This window comes from Dermacentor silvarum, chromosome 1 (genome assembly GCF_013339745.2).
Source record: "Dermacentor silvarum isolate Dsil-2018 chromosome 1, BIME_Dsil_1.4, whole genome shotgun sequence".
In the NCBI taxonomy this organism is placed as follows: Eukaryota; Metazoa; Arthropoda; class Arachnida; order Ixodida; family Ixodidae; genus Dermacentor; species Dermacentor silvarum.
This window is the reverse complement of record NC_051154.1, coordinates 380,158,110-380,179,185: the sequence shown is the minus strand read 5'-3', so window position 1 is coordinate 380,179,185 and position 21,076 is coordinate 380,158,110. Positions and strand designations below refer to the sequence as shown.

Here is a 21,076-nt window from a genome sequence, read left to right as displayed (position 1 = left end):
GCAATCCAGGCCAAGTCAACGACCAAAATGGCAGCACCAGCGTCCCCCCATCCTGCTGCAGCAACCTCGGGCCACCGACTTTTTCGTGGGGTCATCGGCTGAAGACCCTGAAACCTGGCTGGACACTACGAGAGGACCGCGACGTTCAACAAATGGAGCGACGACGACAAGCTCGCCATGTGTATTTTTCATTAGATGATGCTGCTCGGACCTGGTTTGAGAACAGAGAGACCACCCTGGTGACGTGGGACCTATTTCGTGAGACTTCATGAGGACTTTCACGATGTCGTGCGAAAGAAGGGCCGAGTTTTTTTTAAAACCAGAGTGCAATTGCCGAACGAGAACATCGCAATCTTCACGGAGGAAGGACTCGCCTCTTCCGCCACGCCGACCCCAATATGTCAGAGGAAAAGAAAGTTCGGTTCTTGATGCGGGGCGTCAAAGAGCATCTATTCACTGGATTGATGCGCAACCCGCCCAAGACTGTGGCAGAATTTGTTTCGGAGGCCACAACCATCGAGAAGACCCTTGAAATGCGAGCCAGGCAATACAACCGCCGTGCACTGACAAACTACGCCGAAGCTCAAGCTCTAGGCGCCGACGACCTGCACGAGACGATCAGAGCGGTTGTACGGGAACCTACAGAAATTATTCCAAATCGATCCTCAGGTGACTTCAAAAATCGCTTAAATAGTTAAAGAGAGGTTCAGCGATCACTAGAAGTGCCAGAAGTTCCGGTATCGCCGTCAACACAGCCGCAAGCGATGACCTACGCCCGCCGCCGTCCCCGTCGTCAAGGCCCCCTCCGCGCTCGCGCCAGGGCCCCGTAACGCCGCAGTTCCGTCGTCCACCGCCGCCGCCGCCAGCACGCCCCGCCGTCGCCCAGCGCAGCTCCCAGCGGAAGACGGACATTTGGCGCGCCCCGACCACCGCCCGCTCTGCTAGCACTGCGGAAGCCGGCCATGTCTACCGCCGATGCCCAACGCGAGATGGGCCTACGAGGGTTCGCCGTCAACGCGCCACGTCCACACTTGGCGAGCGACCACGTGACATCGCCGACTACCTTGCCGGAGCCCAGTGGCAACCACGACGGCCCTCACGCTCGCCGTCACCAGGCCGCTACATCTCGCCGCATCGCCGCCTGTATGCCGGCCCAACCCGGGGCCGATCTCCCAGCCAATACCGGGAAACTAAGCAGCAACCGATGGAAGGGCGGTTGCTGACGACGCAATGCCGAAGATCCTCCGCCGCCGACGACGACGACGATTCGCGAATCATCACGACGAGATATCAGCACGCCGCCTAGCAACAGCCTTGACAGCACATCGCCGCCGAACGAAGACCTTCCGACGCGACGTAGCAGCAGCACAAGCAAGCCGACGCAGCCGTGATCCGACGCCACGAATTAACCGCAACGCCAGACGCCGGTCTACCGATCTAGACGTGCTCATCGCGGTCATAACGTCACCGCTCTCGTCGACACTGGCGCCGACTATTCAGTTTTCAGTGGCGCGTTCGCCGCCAGTTAAAGAAGGTGCAGACGGCCTGGCTAGACCCGATATACGGACAGCGGGAGGTCACCTAATAACGCCGGCTGGAATCTGCACAGCGCGAGTCACGGTAAACACCGCACTTACCCGGCGAGCTTCGTAATCCTGCAGCACTGCTCCAGGGACGTCATCCTAGGCATGGACTTTCTACACCAACATGGTGCAGTCATCGACTTAAGGTCCAAGTCGATAACGCTTTCAACACACAAGCGATACCGCCGGATACATGCATCAGTTACCATGCCTTGAATGTGCTTGAAGAACAAGTCACCGTTCCGCCTCACTCCAGCGTAATGATTTCCGTCGGTACGGAAGTGCCTGCAGACATGGAGGGCGTCATCGAGGGCGATCATCACTTACTGCTGTACCGTGAAATTTGCGTCGCTAGAGGCATAGCTGAGCTACGTGCAGGAAGCAACGGTGATGCTCACGACTTCAGCCCCGAATACATCACATTACAAAGGCACCACGGTTGCCTACATCGACGAAATAGTACAACCATCAGTGCTTTCGCCTTCAACGGATTCCAGTGCACCCGCAACGACGACTATAATACCGAAGCAACTTTCAACGTTAATCAGAACCTTCTCAGGCATGAAGAAAGAACAACTAAAAGCTCTGCTCCTGCAATACAAGGATTGCTTCTCGTCGTCGTCAAAAAGTTCGACAAACCCCTGTCGCCAAGCCACGAATCATAACCGACGAAAATGTCTGCCCACTGCGTCAGAGCCCGTACCGAGTTTCGGCACGCGAACGCGAGGCCATAAGGCAACAAGTCGACGAAATGCTACGCGACGACATCATCCAGCCGTCCAAGAGTCCGTGGGCGTCCCCCGTGGTGTTAGTGAAGAAGAAGGATGGAACCCTACGTTTCTGCGTCGATTATCGTCGCCTTCAACAAGGTCACGAAGAAGGACGTATACCCCCTTCCACGGATTGACGACGCCTTGGATCGACTATACAACGCAAAGTATTTTCGTCGATGGACCTCAAAACCGGCTACTGGCAAATCGAAGTCGACGAGAGGGACCGGGAGAAGACGGCCTTTATAACACCAGACGGACTGTTCGAGTTCAAGGTCATGCCGTTTGGTCTTTGCTCGGCACCTGCGACTTTCCAACGCGTCATGGATACAGTACTGGCAGGCTTGAAGTGGCAGACTTGCCTCGTCTATTTGGACGACGTCGTTGTGTTTGCCTCAAGCTTCGAAGAACACCTGCGGCGCCTTGAAACAGTTCTTCAAGCAATCAAAACCTCCGGACTCACGTTAAAGCCAGAAAAGTGCCGCTTCGCATATGAGAGCTCTTGTTTTTGGGCCACGTCATCAACAAGTCTGGAGTGCGCCCCGACCCTCAGAAAACTGCGGCCATCTCCAACTTTCCTCTGCCCGCTGACAAGAAGGCAGTGCGTAGATTTCTGGGACTGTGCGCCTATTACAGGCGCTTCGTCAAGGATTTTTCACGGATCGCCGAGCCACTGACGTACCTCACGAAGGCCGACGTCGAGTTCAAGTGGGAGATGCCGCAAATCGAAGCATTTGAAGAACTGAAGCGACGCCTACAATCGCCGCCCATCCTTGCGCATTTCGACGAAAATGCCGATACCGAAGTCCACACCGACGCAAGCGGCGTAGGACTCGGCGCCGTGCTTGTGCAGAGGACTGATGGACTAGAAAGGGTTGTAAGTTACGCTAGCCGGTCGCTATCGAAGGCGGAAGCAAATTATTCCACAACAGAAAAGGAGTGCCTCGCCATCATCTGGGCTACATCAAAGTTTCGCCCCTACCTCTATGGCAGGCCCTTTAAAGTTGTGAGCGACCACCACGCCTTGTGTTGGCTAGCTAACTTGAAGGATCCTTCAGGTCGCCTCGCACGATGGAGTCTGAGACTTCAAGAATTCGACATCACCGTCGTTTACAAGTCCGGGCGAAAGCACTCTGACGCCGACTGCTTGTCTCGCGCTCCCGTCGAACCGCCGCCACAGGATGACCAGGATGACGACACTTTCTTGGGACCCATCAGTGCCGACGAATTCGCCGAACAACAGCGAGCCGACCGGAACTAAGGAACCTTGTAGATTACCTGGAAGGCAAGACCGTCACTGTGCCGAAGGTGTTCAGGCGAGGATTGGCGTCGTTTTTCTTGCAAAACGACATTCTCCTAAAGAAGAACTTCTCGCCTCTCCGAGCCAACTACCTCCTCGTGGTACCCTCAGCATTGCGTCCAGAGGTTCTGCAAGCTCTCCATGACGACCCAACGGCTGGACACCTCGGTTTTTCCCGCACGCTCGCAAGGATACAAGAAAAATACTACTGGCCTCGCCTCTCTGCCGACGTCGCCCATTACGTAAGGACATGCCGAGACTGTCAGCGACGCAAAACACCGCCGACAAGGCCAGCCGGACTTCTACAGCCGATCGAGCCACCTCGCCGACCGTTCCAGCAGATTGGGATGGACTTACTGGGGCCTTTTCCGACGTCGACGTCCGGGAATAAATGGATCGTCGTAGCTACGGACTACCTCACCCGCTACGCCGAAACAAAGCCTTGCCCAAAGGCAGTGCTGCCGAGGTAGCCCGATTCTTCGTTGAGAACATCCTCCTGCGTCACGGTGCCCCAGAAGTCCTCATCACCGACAGAGGTACTGCCTTTACGGCAGAACTAACTCAAGCCATCCTGCGATACAGCCACACAAGCCATCGCCGGACCACCGCCTACCACCCGCAGACGAATGGCCTCACCGAGCGCCTAAATAAGACCATCGCCGACATGCTGGCAATGTACGTCGACGTCGAACACAAGACGTGGGATGCCATCCTTCCGTACGTGACCTTCGCATACAACACGGCCGTGCAAGAAACGACGCACATGGCGCCGTTCAACCTGGTCTACGGAAGGAACCCGGCAACGACGCTTGACGCCATGCTACCGGACGTCACCGACGAAGAAAATCTCGACGTTGCCACCTATTTGCAGCGTGCCGAAGAAGGTCGACAGCTCGCCCGCCTGCGCATCAAGAACCAGCAGAGGACCGACAGCCGACACTACAACCTTCGACGACGCTACGTCGAGTACCAGCCCGGTGACCGTGTTTGGGTCTGGACTCCGATACGCCGACGAGGACTTAGCGAGAAGCTGTTACGTCGCTATTTCGGACCATATAAGATCACCCGACGTATTGGCGCACTGGACTATGAGGTCGTGCCAGACGGCATTTCGCAATCACAGCGGCGCCGGGCACGACCTGAAGTCATCCACGTGGTGCGTCTTAAGCCTTTCTACGCCCGCTGACAAACTTAGGTACTTTGTTACTTTGTTATTGCTTTTTGTTATTTTGTTTATTACGCATGATTTTGTTTCGCTTCTGTGTTTGTTTGTAGCATCGGGACGATGCTTTTTAAGGGGAGGGTATTGAACACGTACACATGTTTATCTTCACCGGTAGCCGCTTTCAACATTGGCTGACAAATGTTAAACGTTATCGCTCGGCGCAGGACGCGCCTGCATTGGAAGCTTCTCGGACGTTATCAATGCTTCTATCCGTCGTCTGTGGTCACCGACGCCCATGTAATCTGATTGTATGAGCGACGCGAATTGTCTAGAACTTTCTGGAAGACACGCGGGCATCAGGGATTAATCTGGAACCTTCGATGACTCAGGTAAAAAGCCGACGCGTTTCGCCGCTGATCAGATTTTCGACGATCGCCGACTGTGTTTGCCGCTATCGTTGTGCTTTGAGTGTAGCTTGCTTTTGTGGGCACAGGTTCGCCCAATAAACAACCAGTTTCGTCATACACAGTTTTGCGACTGTTTTCTCTACCGTCACTACTACGTGACAATATATATATATATATATATATATATATATATATATATATATATATATATATATATATATACAGGGTGTCCCAGCTATCACGCAGCACGATTGAAAAAATCAGGAACGGCGTTACGCGAAGCAAACCTAATGCGTAGTTGTTTCCAGTACAGTGCCAGTAATTTTTTCGTTACTGAGATTTAAGTAGGTAATTGTAATTAATTATCTAACTCGAGAAGTACTGTCCTAATTATCAAAGTGTCAATGAGAAAAGTGTAGAGCAACATAAAAAACTACCGATACAGCTTTCTGTTGCTCAATACGTGCTACATAAATGTGTTTTTCCGAGTGTGAAAGAAGCCCGCGAATACAATTGCCGCGCGACTGGCCGCTCGAGGCACTTTGTGTGCATTCGCGGGCTTCTTTCACGCTCGGACAAAGACTAGTATGTAGCACGTATTGAGCAACAGAAAGCTGTATCGGTAGTTTTTCATGGTGCTCTACAATTTTCTCATTGACACTTTGATAATTCGGACAGTACTTCTCGAGTTAGATAATTAATTACAATTACCTACTTAAATCTCAGTAACGAAAAAATTACTGGCACTGCACTGGAAACAATGCGCACTAGGTTTGCTTCGCGTAACGCCGTTCCTCGTTTTGTAGATCGTGCTGCGTGATAGCTGGGACACCCTGTACATATATATATATATATATATATATATATATATATATATATATATATATAGTGGCTAGATTTTTGAATGGGCCGAGCGTATTTAGACATATGTGAAGCACAACTTCGCGGTTAGCTTCGGTTGATGTGCCCAACAGTTTCGGTCGGTGGACTGACCTTCTTCAAGGGGCACAGTCTAGAAGACTACACAGTCGGTCCACCGACCGACACTGTTGGACACATCAACCGAAGCTAACCGCGAAATTGTGCTTCTCATCTTTATATATATCTATATATATATAATCCTGGATGCCGTAATATATACCGTGCCTACCGTCAAGCAGCGAGAGAAAGGCCGGAAGCGAAGTGCATGACGAGGTGGCGGCAGCTGTACTACACAGCATTCCGGTTCTTATCGGGGTGCTTGACTTTTCTGCGTATCTCGTGAGGACGTCGATACGGCAACGAGGAATGCCGACTTCTCGCTGACCGCGCGAGTTCATTGCTTCACTTCCTTCGTTCTGTAGTGACTCACATCAAGCGACATGGAGTGACCTCTCGGAATTCATTTCTTGTACGTCGCGTTCTCTATACACTCTTGAGGCCTTATGCATTTTGATTTATTGAACCGTAATAAATATTTCATCCCCTTTGCCTACCGGGAAGCTTTCTGTGTTCTTCAGGCAGTGAAAAATTAAATAAAACGGAAGACAACAAGCGAATTGCTACCACAATATGCACCTTGTTCGTATTGCAAGCTTGTTTTCAACGCGGCACCCCTGACACCTGCATTCATTTGTCTATTGCCGATGTAACGTGGGCATACGCGCACCTTCTACACACGTGTCTTATGCGCGTGTGTAAAAGTGTGCATGCCGTGCGCGCATCTGCGTTTCACCCAAGCGTTATTGGCTGCGTCCCAATACTCGCAGTTGATAGACGGCAAAGTAGACGGCTAAGCGGACAGTGGCCATCTTAATTAAGTCTCGTTCCAATTATGATGACGACGTTAAAAAAGATAGAGCTTCGCGAAAACAGCATCGAAGTCAGGAACGACGCAAGCTACTTTCCGGTCCAAACAAGATGGCGGCTGGGCAGGACGCTTCAAAACTCGACGAGACGGTCTTATGCGCACAAGAAAACGTAGTAACGTTGTCCTATGCGCTTAATGTAAGTCCCGTCGTGTTTTTCGTGGGTGAGCAGATGCAAAGAGTTAAAATACAGAGATAATGTGTGCTTTTCAGAACTTTTTCTTGTAAACTTTTTTTTTGTCGCCGTGAGGTGGCGTCTCGTCGCAGACGCGTCTTCCATACGTCATCCAGACGGTTCGAAACGCGTTCCATTACTTGGCCTCGAAGCTGTCTCGGCTGTCTCCTTAGCTGTCTACGTAGACTGGCTCCAGTGCTGGCCAGAATTGGAACACACCCTACGAGAGCGTGAGAGAAAGTTTAATAGTATCTCTAGAGCTTATAGTCTAGCGACAGGCTTGGCATACCACTTCTGGCGAAATGATGAGGCATAAAATAAAAGAAGAAAGAGGAAACCAAAACATAGCGAAAAGCGCGCGCGCCCACACACGCATTAATGCATGCAGTAAAAGCAATAATGCAGTACCACATAAAAAAAGATTTACAGAGTATCATGGAATGCTGTATCCCACAGTAATGTTAAGTGCGTTAATAGAACGTAATTTAGGCCACTGCCACGGCCCGAAAACGTCCCGCAGATCAAGTTGCGTGTTGTGCCACATGTTTCGAGGATTTCTCGAGGCACTCATTGAGGTTGTAAAACGTCTTCAAGTACAAATTAAAGGGTCGAAGTCTTCGTTAACACTGCATGTGGGGAACAATGGCGTGCTGTACAAATTAATTTTGAATAAGTGGTATCTCATGTAAAGGACATTCCAGCGGATACGATGAAGGGATGTTCGATCACGCCTATCCTGAACACGCGGCATTATGAAAGTTACTGTTCGGGTCAAAACGATTGTGTGGCCCGCACTACGGCTCGCAGCAGCTAACACGAGCGACACTGCATCGAATCTTGAAAATGGTATCATGGTCAGCTTCGATGAGTCACTGTGTGCATAACCGGCCGCAAAGGCCAGCTCTGACGTTGCCGGCTATGCTACAATGGGCGGACAACCGTTGAAGCACTACACTGTGACTTAAACCTACAGGCCATTGTGTAAGCAGCTAATATCAGTAACTAGCTGGTCCTACAGGTGTAGTGACATCAGGCATTGGAGCACAGCCCAGTGAAGGCTGTCCACAGTGCAGTCAGCTCAGTAGATGTCGTAGATGTTCTATGGCTGAGCTTTTCCGACATCGAGGTCTTTAACAGGATCCAGACGCCTTAGCTGATGACGTAGACATGACCGATACTCCATCGCAAGCATTACATCGAGCACTGTGTCAGTTGTACGCGTGTTCGAGTGTAAGATACTGCTATAGAGCTGGCCCGGGCATGTCAGCTTTTCTCTCGATTCCAGGTATAGCGGTGGAAATTTACCATGGAGATAACTTTCAGGGTGTAACAGAGAGATTGAACTTGGCTGATATTGCAGAAGGAGCAAGCCTCGCACCTATGAAGCGCGAACGGCAGCAAGTGGACTGTCACATTCCCTATAGACACGTACCGAACTCTAGCGCGAAGGAGCTGCGTGTGAAAAATCGGTAGCGAAAGGCGCCTGCTGTCCAACAGATTTAAAATTAAATTATGGGGTTTTACGTGCCAAAACCACGATCTGATTATGAGGCACGCCGTAGTGGGAGACTCCGGAAATTTGGACCACCTGGGGTTTTTTTTAACGTTCACCTAAATCTAAGTACACGGGTGTTTTCTCATTTCGCCACCATCGAAATGCGGCCGCCGTGGCCGGGATTTGATCCCGCGGCCTCGTGCTCATCAGCCCAACACCATAGCCGCTGAGCAACCACGACGGGTTTCGACAGAGTTCCCACAGTTCATATATTCTCCGCGACGCCAGGACATAATCTAGATGCTTTGGCTTGCCCTCCTTCCAAAAGCTTGACGTTCGCCTGAGATAGGCCTTCGAGCGCTGGGAAAGAATGTCGAAGCAGGCTTTCAGAGAGCGCGGTATATAGCCAAACGAAAGAGTCAACGGAGCATCAGCTTGTACTGTTTAAAAGCACTGTAGAAGTGTTGCTTGCTGGGCCAGTTGGTTCATACTTTAACTTGAGAAAACCAGCGAAAACATTGAGACGCAAAGTCGAAGGAAAGAAGAGGCACCACCCAGCGTTGTGGTGTATCTTTTTTCCTTCGTGTTTTCGTTTTAATTTTTTCGCTCGTTTTCTCAAGTTACTGTTGAAAAGCGCCCGGAAGAAATCGCGAAGGAAGAGAGCTCGTCCTTCAAACTAGTGCACCTGCGACGATGAAAGTCAGCCCCAAAAAATCTGTGTTTTGCGAGGTATATGTATGGTAAAGGACTGCTTCCAACCTGCAGAACACAGCGAGCCGGCATCACGCTTTGTGAACGCGATAGGCGCCACACTTCCCGAGTGGCATTTCAAGGCCTCAGGACAGCACAAAACTCTCGTTGAGGCTGATGGCTTCCTGCAGGCTTGTGTTTAGTATTTATCTGTTGCGCTTTGAACGCCATATACAAATGCCATCTGCGTACAAGGAGACGCCGGTATTTGCACTTTTCTAGATCAATAAAGCGGACGTTAAGGTGGCGGTCCCACTCCGGCGGCACGAGCCCCCCGTTGTCAGTACTTTTGGAGCAACCGTGGCGGCTCTTCTACTTAGGATATGAAGTTGTCGTATAAACCATAAAAAGCTTAATTCTTGTAGATTCCAACTATATATAATATAAAGAAATGGATTGATTTGATTTAGAAATAAATGTTCAAGAACAAGCATGAGATACATGGTTTTTGCGAACTGTGTCTCAGTTGTGACCATATTTAGAAGAAACTACCGCACTTACTGCATTGCGGCTTGCTCTGTAGCTTTGGGACATATTTATCTAGTTCCTAGACGTAGCAAATTAATTTTGAATTTTAACTTTTTGGATAATTTGCTTTTGAAAATTGCCAAATATCGCAATCTTCTGTTGTAAACAGCCCCACAACTACATCCTCAAGTAAGCTAACTTTTGGATGAAGTAGAGATCATGGAATTTACACTTTAGGACGCAAAATTTTATTCATGTAACTTTATTAGTTTTCCTAATAATGCGGCCGAAATTAAGCAATATTTGGAATTCTGGTTTTATTTTTGCCGATTTTTGCGGAAAGGTGCTAAAGCTACGAAGCTGCGGTTTAAAACTAATAAAGGTACGTGAATGAAATTTTGCGTCCTAAATGGAAATTCCTTGAACTCTGCTTTATCCAAAATTTAGCTTCCTTGAGAGTGTAGTTGCCGGGCTGTTTACAACAGAAGATTGCGATATTTGGCAATTTTCAAAAGCAAATTACCCAAAAAGTAAAATTCAAAATTAATTTGCTACGTCTAGGAACTAGATAAATATGTCCTAAAGCTACAGAGCAAGCCGCAATGCAGTAAGTGCGGTAGTTTCTTCTAAATATGGTCACAACTGAGACACAGTTCGCAAAAACCATGTATCTCATGCTTGTTCTTGAACATTTATTTCTAAATAAAATCAATCAATTTCTTTGTATTATACATAGTTGGAATCTACAAGAATTAAGCTTTTTATGGTATATACCACAACTTTATATCCTAAGTAGAAGAGCCGCCACGGTTAGTCCAAAAGTACTGAAAACGGGGGGCTCGTGCCGCCGGAGTGGGACCACCTACCTTAAGAGCGTTGGACTGAAAACGCCGCCTTGTGGAACGTCACTGTACTATCGGCGTCATGAAACGCGAACAGCGGAGCGCGTGGCCGAAGCATAACTGGAGGTATAGTGCGCACCGTCCAGTCATCACCATTGACAGGCGCGTACATCCGGTTCGACCGCACTGCTAGGTTATGCTCCCCATTTTTGTTTCTGTTCTGGTTCTCTTTTAGTTCAAAGCAAGAAAGAATACTGGCGCAGTTATGATGATGGCGCAAACCGTACCACGCGCAGCGCTGTTCGCGTTTCACTTGAAACCGATAGCACTTGTGGTTTCGCCACACTGTGCGATAATACTCGCCCTATGCAGCGATAATTTAGTATCTGTATTCTTCGATTTTTATTTTCTCGCTTTCAAGTAAAAGAGAACCAGAACAGAAACGAAAAGAGGCAGCATCACCTCGCAGTGCGGTCAAACCGGATGTTCCCGCCTGTCAGTATACCTTCAGTTATGCTTCGGCCACGCGCTCCTCTGTTCGCGTTTCATTTGACGCCGATAGTACATACGATACGCGAATTTGTGCTTCCCTGATTTCGTCTACATGTAAACTGACCTGTCCACTGGTAGATAGATATCCATGCGATCCACTGGTACACTGGTACGTGCTATCGTTAATGCTCGTGGATCTCAGAGTCGCCAGAATAGCCTCATGTGCAACATCGTTGGATGCTCCTTTATGTCAAGAATAAATCTATGGTGATAGCAGACATAACTTTGTTTCGATTAACGCAGCTTGCGAGGGCAGTGACGTTGTCAGTTCTGCCGTGGCCTTTGAGCATCTGAACGTCTGCTGAAGGTATAGATGTCTGCGCTCATCAAGTCTTAGTGTGAGCGCTGAAGCAGCATATTTTCCAACAGCTTCCCGACGCAACTCGGAAGAGCAATGGGGCGATACGAGCGTAAGTCTGTGAGAGACTTGCCTGGTTGAAGCCAGAACGGCAATAGTGTGGGCGAGCTTCCAAAATGGCCTGCTTGTTAGGGGGTGTGGAACACAAGAAGCAGCTGGGCCATTTAATTCTCTCCCAGGTGTGACAACGCAGAATAACTGATGTCATGTGGGGCCGGAGCTGATGCCTTGTTGACTAACACATCAGCGCCGCCGCATTTTCTCCATATATCGCATGGCTCATGCATCAAGGGCGAGTTAGGTGACGCAATTACAAGTCATGAGCAAAGTATGGGTCCTGAATATTTCGCAAATGTGCCTATTTCGAAATAAATTCAGGACTTAATAACGTGCTACCTCGCTCGCTCCAAACATTTATCTCTGTTTCTTTGAGGGTGGAACCAAGCAAGACCGCAGTCTTAGCAAACAGTACTGCAACCCATCGTTCCAATTCAGTGCGGTGACTTTTTGCTGCTCAGGACGAGGTCGCGGATTCGATTCCCGACCGCAGCGGCTGCTTTTCGATGGTGGCGGTATGCAAGAACGCTCGTGCGTCGTACATTGGTGCTCGTTAAAGAACGCCAGCTGTCGACAATTAAACCGGAGTTACACTTTGCGGTTTCGAGACGTTAAACCGCACAATTGTTAAACGGTGCCGTGGCACCATTTGACAGTTTCAGTGTGCACTGACTATAGCGCCAGCGGCAGTTCAGTAGGGCGCGAAAGAAGTGTCGACGGTGGCTATCTGCCGTCTCGCATGAGAACCGTGCAGCCGGTCGCCGAGTCGCTCGTCTGCCGTCTTTTGCGTTCTCCTGCGTGAGGTCTGTGCAGTGTTCACTCGAAAAACAACTATCACGCAACGATAATCCTAGTCACGCGAGGACGAAACCTCCTCCGCAGTTGTCGTGCCGAGTCAGCGACGTTTTGCGGCTGAGTCGCGGTCCAAGTCCCGAAAGCGGCAACCGCACTAGAGGTGGTACGCAAAAATTATCGCGCGCCGCGCTTTTTAGGTAGCCTAACATGGCGGGGTCAAAACCATTCCGGCACTCACCGGTACGGCGCCATTACTAGCGAGATAGAAGCGCAGGGGCGTTACTTACGTAAAACCCCACAATTTTTAACCCCTCTGTGGCAATTTTGAGCGATTTTATTCGCGTTCGTCAATGTTGATAACCGCGCGGTTAATCGTGGCTGAAGCGTACTGGTGAATGCCTTGTCACCGCTGCGGATTAAGGCCCAGCTCTGGTATAGGAGCGGCACGTGTTTCTGCATAGCTTTCCGTTATCAGCGACCCGAGCTCGTACGATAAGAGTCCGGGTTGAGCCGAATATTTGTCAGAAGCCAACTCACGGTTCGCGGCGATCCAACTTGGCAGCCATGGTGCAAGGTTTAAACCGCCGCTGTTTTATGTTTAATCATGCAAGCATATACAAACGCCACAAAAAAAAAAAAGAACAAAAAAAAAAAACAAGAAAGACACTTTAGACTTCGTTCGTGCGCGGCAAATACATGAGTGCGATGTCAAGTTCATGGGTTGTCACGTTCCAGTAGACGTACACTACGAAATCCCGGCCGCGGCTGCCGCATTTCGATGGGTTCGCAATGCATGAACTCTCGTGTGTCGTGCTTCGTTACACGTTCAAGAACCCCACCCGGTCGAAATTATTCCACAGCCCTCCACTGCGGCGTCTCTCACAACTATTCACTGTGCAGTTTCGGGAGGTTAAACACAAAAATTATTTTTTACACGTAGTTTAATCCCACAGAGAAGACAGCACAGAGTTGTTATGTTAAGGCTGGTATATCGACAAATTCTATTCATCAACAAAGCTAACTTGAGTCGGCGGCTCTTCTCTGTTGGCGGTATAATATTGTGCATTATTACATATTGCGCATTATTATTGCGTATTAATAATATTGCGTATTACTGCACACATATTACATATCGGCGGGATAATGCGGGGGCCTGGAACAAAGAAAAAAATCCATGCTGTTTCGACGCACTATTTTAAATGGTTCATCGCAATGGTCGTACACATGAGTGCTGGCTGTGCTTATTAACTGATATACCGAGCTTAGCAATTTATTTATATTTTGTTTCATCTTTCGTGGCAACTCTAGTCGACATTTTTTTATTCCAGATTATTCATGCGCTTGGTTTCTACCGCTCTATATTTTCAGCAAGCTGCAAACTTGACGTTGAGCGTACTGTGGTCAGGGGGGTATAAAAATCTGCCTGTGCTTTACGCTGATGAAAGGAGTTGCTGACGTTCTTAGGTCTCGCGGCGGCTGCTCAAGCAAAAGAATACTACGGCTGACGGCACCCTATAGACTGTACCGTAAAAAGTCCACGTGGAGCAAATGCAGTGCATGCAGTGTGTAATTTTAGCACATCCTTATATTGCGGTGTTTTTGTTCCGCCCTGTACACCGGTAGATGTAATTTTTTTAAAAATTCGCAACACGTTTACATTATTAGCAAATTCGTAATTATGCTCGATTCGCAAACATTCGCACTGCCGCTCTGGCCGCGCTTGGCCCTTTCGGCTTTATACAACACAAATATCATCACCACCAAAGACAAAACGAATAAGGTCAGCTTCACACTTTTCCACTTTCTTCCGATTCAAGACCTCGATTTAAGACCACGGCTCTCGATTCGTAGCCGAACTCCCACAGTGGCCACTGATCGCAATGACGCCATCATCGTCATCATTTCCCTCCTCTTCTTCTGGGCGACGTGGTGGTCTCTTGTCCGGAGACCTGGCAACCGGCGAACGGGCGCCCACGGGGCTCCCTGCGTCCACGGCGCCGACGTCGCCGTAGTCGTCGGCCGGAAGTCTCGGCGCCCCTCGCCTGATGATACGGCCCCGGGCGCTAATCAGCCTGGCCCTATCAACGGCTTCTCCTTCGCCCACGCGTTTTTCTCGGTCGCAGCAGCGACAAAGCGCGAGGCACGCATAACTCGGCGTGGCTCGTGGAGACGACGTCTACTCGGCCCAGCTCCGTCGAGCTGATACTGGGCGCGGTCTGGCTGCATGGCCCGGCTGAGGCGGTGTCGGCTTGCCCGCACCAGAAAAAAAAGGGGGGCTGCCGAGACCGGAGGGGGGTGGTGATACGGCCAACGGCGCGCCTCGCTGTCGCGCTGAGGTCAGTCGGCGGGCAGCTGCGCGCGTGCGTCCCCCGCTGTGCCCCGTGTCCCATAGCCGTTCGCTTCGGTCAGTGGCGTAGCCCTGGAAGCGGTGTTTCGGCGTGAAAACACCGCACCCGCTCACTCTCGCTGCAAAATCCAGAGCACCCTTACAGCACACCTCCCAATTGAGACCTGACCACGATGTTGGCTAATGAAATTTACGGTACGAAAGCGTCATGAGAGACGGTGTAGTGGAGGGGCGTGAAATAATTTTTGACCCCCTGCGCTTTTCTTCCCTTAATCTGAGAGCTACGCCGATGCCGCTCCTCTGCACGGCGTGCACCTGTCACGTCTCTATAGCAATCAGTAGTTGTCATTTGTTACCATTCTGCAGTAGATTCCATGAGCTGCGAGGTATTTTTATTACTGCAAGCTCGCGATTACCACGACGATTGCCGTTGGGCAAGAATATAATAGCATGTGTGTTTTGCAAGTGGGCATTATTCTGTGACTTAATGCAGCGCTTTAAAGAGTGCGAGGTTCGCGCCGTGCGAATGACGACCACTTAGGTTCCCAAATCAACGAAATTTGCAATTAATCTGCTGATAGAAGAAATGATGAAACCTATCTGTGACTTCCGGGACATTGTGGTATCGTTGGTAACAGCCTCGACGATGACGCTGCCCGATTTGTCCACGCTGGAGCGCCGACACTCCTCATATATTATCATAATCAGGAGTGGACGGTGCTGGAGAGCTTCGCCATCACGCACGTAATACCACGTTAAGTCACTGGAATACAACGCAGAACTCCGACCGTGGGTTATAGAACATCTGTCATTAAGATTGCAGTTACCACCAAAACTGCTGTGTCGGCTGTGGGGCCGAGTAGCCTCCACTAACTCACACAGCTATCGCATCGGAAATGCTGACTTACCTATATGTGCGCTGAGCGCAGACGTGAAGAGACTGCCAACGTTCCCGCTTCGGCAAACAATGCCAGATTCTCGAACGTGCCTTCAGTGGACTGCATGATCGGTGTTTTACCGAAGCAAAAGCTCTGGGAGCCTGGCCTCACAGCTTATCAGCCCAGAAAGCCACACGAGCTATTCTAAAGTATATATGAAGGCGACAGGATAGAGTGCCCGACTGTCTATGCTGCGCCATGCATAGCGCGTGTGAACGATCTAGACTCACGTCTTCTCTCTCTCTTTCACTCCCCCACCCCCACGTTTAGGGTAGCAAACTGGACGAAGTCTGCTTAACCGCCATGCCTTTCCTTCCTTCCCTCTCTCTCACAGTACAGACACGATGACGGGAACTACTGATGCCGAATGAGTATGTGCATTCGCCGTTTGTATGCCTAGGAGCCTTGGATGCATTTGCAATGCCATAAAAGCTAGCAACCACAGAATTCTTTAGTGTTATTATTCAGACCAAATGAGTGTACTAGGAAAATCTATCTCGACTCTAGTGTACTAGGAAAATCTATCTCGACTCTTTGCCATCTAACAAATCGACGGACTGATACTCACTTCGTGGTCTCGTGAACTTCTGTCGAGGGCACTCTGTTTTCTTTGCTCTTATTCCTCGAGGGAGCTGGAACCGAACTTTAGGAACTGCTACCGGCCACCACACTGTTGAAGTTCCTATGTATGGGTACATTTAAATTATTGAACTTCAGTTATCTCACCTGAATAAGCGTGCACGTGTCTCTGAGCGTTTCTGACCATTCTACGCGCGAATTTGAGGAGTCCGTTCAAAGATATGAGAACAAGCGAGTTGGGAAGAGAAGGATCATTATCAGGGTGCCTAGTGACCTGGAAAAAAGTCTGGGAAATTCTGAGCATCCCGACAAGTCTTGGAATTGTTAGGATATTTTTCATTTTCGTGATTAAAGTCACTGAATATGTCTGAAAAAACTGCGCGAGCTTCACATTCATGTAGGTTTGTTCCCCGCAAAGTTATTAGGCTCATTGCAGCACTGCAAGTCAGCATTTCTGCACAATAATTCTGTATTTAATTGCCGTAATAAAGAAATTGAATCGTAAATTACGTGCTGCTGTGGCTTCTGGCACCACGTGAGTCCACCCCGCAAGACAGCGCGACCTTTTACCGCAGCACAGTTGTTTGTACACAGGGCTTGTCGAACGTGAAGTATGTTGTGTGTTGCGGTGAAGAATAATGATATTGACGCGGCAAACTCACGAACGACGAGCCGAAGGCTTTCGTTAGCCGCAGAGCAGCATTATTATCCTTTTGATGCGTTGCTGTTGCATAATGGGTGCATTGTAGCCAATAACGCTGTTATTACACACAGTATTCATTACTGTAACTAATTCAGTGGGCTACGCTGTCACAGATTTGGAACAAAAACTTGGGGAGGCCGTACGTGGAGGAAGTGGGGCTGGACATAGCTTGGACCTACAGCGCAGAGCTGTCGTGACTGCTGCACTATTGCATTTTGTTACACTATCGAAGCCCGGTAGTAATAACGTGTCTTCAGCAACGACGCAAAGGATCATACGCGCTGTCTCTTATCACTTTTTACCCACATGCGCACGGTTTGATGTAGGATGGCAGCCCAGTGGGGCGCTATAACGTAAAATGATTCCAAACTCCTGACGTCAAATTTACGTAACCACCAACGCAAGCATTGGGCGGTGACCCGCAGCGTTGTCTGAACAACCCAATCAAACACTCTCCTCGTTTATAGGAGGCCACCTTTGTCGCTTTCAAAACCAATAACATTATCTACACTCAGCGGTTTTCCTTATCTAATTGGCTGACAAGAGGCGAGGAGCACGCTCTCGTGGAGAGGGTGTCGATGGGGCCGAGCCAGCACAGGGAAAATGGATAACCGCATGAAGAGGGTCGTGCCGGCTTCTCCGATTGGTCCGCTTCGCCTTACTTAGCTTACGGTGGCTGGTCGAAAATTGCGGCGGCGTGCAACGGAAGGATAACAATGCCGCTAAAACAGATCTTCAGCAAGGAAGAGTTGGCAGAGCGATGTCGTATGCATGCCGAAAGGGCTCAATAGTGTTTTACTGCCACGCAAAAAGGTTTATCATGCGCAAATAAATACATGCTCACCGGCAGGTGCGAGTAGCGAGGGCTGAGCGATCGGTGGGCAGCCATATTCTATTCCTTTCAGAACGGGGCAGTCTGTTGCTATTGAGAAAATTTTTCAGTTTTGTTCCGCATATTAATGAATTTTTTTTTCGCCTACACGTCACTCTGACGTGGTGAGTTTTCGCGGTTTTTTTTTTTTTTTTTTGAGGTCGCGTGACAGACAGGCGAAGTGGGCGTAGCCAGGAAACATTGAACCAATAGCAGAGGGCTAATTGTGAAAAGGCGTCGAATCAGGAATGATTATGTTTCTTTTGTGCGGTTTAATCATGCATAATCAGTGTGTACACGTTATATCAGATGGGGAGCTATCGCGGTTTTCGTGACGTCGCATGACAGACAGGCAAAGTTGGCAGTGGCCCGAAAATGTTTTGACCAATCGTGGCGGTTGATTTCAGACATTGGAATCAAAACAGTTTGAACTCATTTTACGTTATAGCGCCCCATGTTACGTGACTTACCTCCTCATGAAACTAAGAAATTGTTCGCGTAACAGCCCAAGATGGCGGCGCCCATGAATCGAATATAAAATCGCCTATAGGAAATGCCGCTGCCAGCTTATCATTTGCTAACCAGACTAAGGCATGCAATGAAGTGAATATGTACTGCATATCTATGTCAAGTGGGTAGAGCAATGACATAACTTCGAAATTTGTTTTCCTACAAAAAAAAACTTTCAGTAAACTCCCTTAAACAGGTAATTACGTGTCTTGCTGTCTAATGAGCTATCACTGATATTTTTAGATGCCCCACAATAATGCGACAGTTGCAGCTGACAACACGGCAAAGTGCAATTTTTTATTGCGACAGCAATTATATGGACACTCCAAAGCAGATTTCTGCCGTCGGCGTCGCCATCGTCGTCGCCGTGAGGTACCGTATGACGTCAATGGAGATGAAATCGTCGCCGCGCGCCGCCGAACGCTGTATGTGCGAGTGAAAGGGCGCGAGGAACGCGCGCTTTCACGGGGAGTGAACCCACGGCAGAGAACAAACGCGCGTTCTGCCCCGTGCTCCCTTAAGGGCTGCAGAAGTAGGCGTCTCTTTCCTTCTTTTATAATCACCATATATGTAGAGCAAACGCGCCTTCTTCCGCCGCGCGAAAGGCCTTGGGGGGCGGGGGAGAGGGAAGGGAGGCGACGTGTAGCTGCGGCACCAAGTGCCTATTTATATCAGAGGCTCCGGCAACAGTCACCAACGCCGCACGCATTTTGTGCGAACGCGAGCAAAACGCCGACGGCGTCGACAACAGTTCTGCGTGTTGCCGGTGCTGCTGCATGTCCAAATTTATACAGCTGATAAAGCTACCATCATTACTCCGTATAGCTCTCTACAAATTTGCTATCGCAATTGATGCTTCACCTTTCAGGTGAAACTGCGGCAATTTTTTTTTAAATTCAGAATCATTTTTCTCTTCCTGTTGTGTTTGTTGCAGGACAAAGCATTTTTATCAAACTGTTGAAGTCTAGAACTGTCATAGCACATAATAAAATGGCAGTGAAGAAAGCTAAACTTTCCATAAACTTCAGAGCATCGCACGCGTAATGCGAAGACTTGGGTTCGCATTCCACCAGCGGCCAGTTGTTTTTTTTCATCCTATATAATTTCTATTTATTTATTATTTCTTCACTTCAATGACAACTACAAATAATTTCCCCTATGTTTTCCTTGGTGTCATTGTCTGTTGGCTTATTTATGATTGAGACCTGCCCTAGGTAGCTTCTCTATTGAACAATAATTGCTGCAAAAATAAACGATGGGCAATATTAAGAAGGGGGGGGGGGCTGTTTTCTATGGGGCTGCGAACTAATCAAGCTGTTTTGAAAAACAGCTTTTTGTCGCAGTCCTTCTTTCTGTATCTCGACAGAGTGAAAATAAACTTATATATATATATATATATATATATATATATATATATATATATATACTCTTCTTTTTTGCTTTGATTTGCGTGAGGCAGTTTTTAATGTATTTCTGCTTCTTGCTTTTGAAGCGCGACTTAGCCAGCATACTCAACCTAAAGAAAGCATACTCAAGAAAGTAAAGTTCTGAGGACAAAAGTATAACGTACGGTAGCTTCGTGTTTTTCAAGACTTTGTTGTCGCGGCGCGCATGTGTGGACGCCGACGGGAGGCGATTCAACCGAAGCTTCTTGCTTTTGCGTTCGAACTAAACGAGCTCTTTCGAGCGCAGGTCTTAAGCTCCCGTTCCTTGGTTAACCTTTGTCGTCCCTCGGCGTAACCACGCGACCGCACTCGTGCCACTGTTCGCGCGTTCGGCATCGTCTTCTTCCACAGGTGGCCCCGATGCCGCTCACAATGCCAGCGTTTCCATACTGCCCCTACCTCTGCGAAGGCGCTGACGACACTGTGCCAGCCAGTGCGGTGATTTCGGTCTCAAGTTCTTTGCCTCAATATATCGCGAAATGAAAACACGTATACAGCTGCGCTCAAATTTCGCATTAGGGAGTATCGTAATCGTCGGGCATTTTTTTTTTCATGGAAATGTATAGTTTCTCGCTGAGACTCTCTAGTGTGCTCGAATTAGGCGAAAAGTCGAATGAAACCGAGGTCAAATTAACAAAGGTTGACTGTATTCGGATTTTATCCCAGCATGATTCCGTGCTCCCAGAGCCCGATCATAACGGTTGTCGCAATTTCGGACGCCCTGCAAATAAAACTATTGCAGTTTTTTTCTTGTTCCAAATCCGCCATTAGCCCTCTGTGAACGGTCATGTGGACGATTAGCTTTCTGTGGCCGGTAAAAAAAAAAGATCACCATTCATCGCTCAGAATGTTACAAACCCGCACGTACCCCACTCCGCGGTCCCTTAGCAGGATAGACCCGCACTTCCCGCAGTCGTGCCCCAAATGCGGAGCCGACTCATGCTCTTTCGATCACATGCTCTGGCTGTGCCCACCCATAGAAAACTCTATGCTTGCCACAAAGGAACAGTGGGAGGAGTTCCTAAGAAGCGACCACCACCACATCCAACTCCAGGCAGTCCAGAGGGCCCACGACATCGCAACGGGATTTCGCCTCCCGGTGCCATCATGGGCGGAGTC

At 49.1% G+C, this 21,076-nt stretch overlaps 1 protein-coding gene across 1 annotated transcript in view; it reads left to right on the top strand.

The window, feature by feature from the left end:
- Positions 1–21,076, top strand: part of LOC119445925 (laminin subunit gamma-1-like) — a 472,050-nt gene that overhangs the window by 72,592 nt on the left and 378,382 nt on the right.